This window comes from Tupaia chinensis, unplaced genomic scaffold (assembly GCF_000334495.1).
Source record: "Tupaia chinensis unplaced genomic scaffold, TupChi_1.0 Scaffold000350_1, whole genome shotgun sequence".
Taxonomy (NCBI): Eukaryota; Metazoa; Chordata; class Mammalia; order Scandentia; family Tupaiidae; genus Tupaia; species Tupaia belangeri.
The window spans coordinates 3314297-3316909 of NW_006159844.1; the positions used below are offsets into that span (position 1 = coordinate 3314297).

General features: G+C 33.9%; 1 protein-coding gene across 1 annotated transcript in view; it reads right to left on the bottom strand.

Moving 5' to 3' along the window:
• Positions 1 to 2613, bottom strand: part of MIPOL1 (mirror-image polydactyly 1) — a 289171-nt gene that overhangs the window by 175583 nt on the left and 110975 nt on the right. The window lies entirely within an intron of this gene.

Here is a 2613-nt window from a genome sequence, read left to right on the forward strand (position 1 = left end):
CCCCCCCAAAAAAATAAAATAAACAAAAGTGTTTTTCAGAGAATTAAATTTAGGCCTACAATAAGTATATCACTTACTGTATCACTTAAGACAACACAAAATTTAGACAACCTACCTTTTCAAAAATGAGATAATCTAAAACAAATATATGACTTGCTACTTCTATACAAAATAACTTTAGGAAAGATACTTAGGTTTAAGAGTAGATATACAATATTTAAAGCTTTATTGGTTTGAACATAGACTTAAAATAATAGTTGGTGTTATATGAAACACACCTGAAAAGCTGTAAATTATATGAATATGAAGTTTATAATTAGGCAAAAGAATCCCAACCTTTTGTTAACTGCAAATTAGCCTACAACAGTCTAACTTGACATAGTCATGATAATTAGTAAGAATTTTGCTGAAGTAAATGTCCATGGGCTCAAGTTTCAATTGATTTCCTATAGCATGCAAATTCTGACTGACACCCTTGCACTCTAAGTGAAAAGACCCATGCATGAAATGTCACATTTCTTGATTTATCCCTAAATCAGTCAATAACACCTTTTTCCTTTCTGAAACTAAAGTCATTCACCTTGTTCAATGGTAAGAACAAAACACTGACTTCATACGATAAAGAACCAGTGTTCAGCTAATCTGAAAATTCTGACTTGCTTTCATTTTCTAAGTCTTACTTTTTATAGAGCACCACACTTAATATATTAAACAATACCAATAATCAAAGAAATTGAAAAAAGGCATTATGATCTCAAATTTGGAATATACACATGCTATACCACCTGCTGGCCCCAAGTGGCTCTCTCTTATGCTCTTTCTTACTCTCCCTTGCTTTCTTTTGCTCATGAAAAAAAAATAAATAAGCTAAGCTAAATAAACTTAAAAATACTCATATGTATATATTGATATGTGTATTAAGCCATTTTTAACTTGAATGCTTTTTAACTTTTCTAGTTTTGGATGAAAGCCGAAAAAGAAAGAAGGAAGAAATAAAGGTTCAAGGGGTAAGGTAAGGCAGAGAAGCAATAAAATAAGGCAAGACAGACACTACAGAGACATAGACTAGATCAGAAATGGCAGAGGATATGAGAGAAATAAGAGGAAGGAATATGAAAATGACAGGAGGCAAGAAATATGGATTTTAAATAAGATTCAAAATAATTTATATAATTTTACCCAATATTCAATGCTTCTAAATATGCCCTTTGATAAAGCAAAATTAAGTTATGAATTGGTTCTACCTTATTAAGGATTTAGTCTAAAATACACTCTTGAGGATTTAGAACCTATGGACACAGCTGAGGAGAAAAGAACCTCCACAGGACCATCTGAAACTATGTCGATACACTATTTTTTTTTTTTTTCAGAGGTTTCTGCCTTAGGATGCATGTGCTTACTGGAGAGAAAGAGAGAAACACAGATAGGAAGGGGAAAAGTGAGAAATCAACCCCCACCCCCCAACCCCCAGGGGAGATGGCCATGTAGCAATCCCTTCTCTATTCTCCTCATGGGATTTGGGGCACACACCCAATACATGCACAGCATGAGCTTCAAGCCACCAGGTCTGGGACTCAAGCTGCAGTTGGCCTTGTGGGAGTCCAGTGACATAACTGCTGTGCCATCTGCTGGCCCCACTGACACACTATTTTGTGTTGCTGCTGTTCTTTCTTGGTGCATAAGGCTTTTCTTGAAACGTCCCTTCAACCTATAACCCTAGACTGTGATACAGTAAAAGCTCATCTTATGAATTCATTTTAGCAACCAAGAATTCTTCACATCAATTGATGTTGTTTTAAGTTTTTAAGTAATTATTTACTTACATATTCCCAACTAAATTGGGGCCATAAGGCTGTGTGCCCAGCACTTACACTACATCTAAAACACAGTATATATTCGATATACATTCAAAAATATGTATTGAATAGATTAAATAAAAATAGAGGCTTAGGATTGAGTGTTTTCTCTTTTCTCCCATTCCTATTTCTCATTTAATAATAATACTACAAAGGAGAAAATGAAGACGAAGGTTCTGGCTTAAGGAGTACTAATTTTAATATACTTAAATTAAAAACTATAACAAATACATGTAGAAATGAGATAAACAGTAGAGGGCAAATAATAAGTAAAGTAGAATAGGCTTAACTTAGGAATGTCAGTTGTAGATACAGCACTAACAAAACTAATAGACTACAGGGTTGTTGGAATAGACATATTTTCTATGTTTTTCTATGCAAAAATGCACCAGGACTTTTCTGCCAACCTAGTAATGTAATAGGAGTTCTGATGAAGGAGTTTTGGCATGTATGGGTGCTGTTGCACCACTAATCCAAATAAGGAATTAAGGAAGAGGATCAGGTTTTAAGAATTAATTAAAAAAATTTGGGACATACTAAGTTTGAGTTGCCTGTTTAAATCTGAGGCAGACAATTATAACAATGTGGAACTGACTGGCATTGAGTCTTGGGCTAGGTAATCAAGCACTCTAAACTTTTCCATCTATTAAACAAATAGGGAGTATTAACAACCTCAAAAGAGTTGAGACAGTGCAGAAAAAACTACTGTCTTTTGGGAGTAAATTTGTTTTTTTTTGTTTTTTTTTTTTTTCATGTG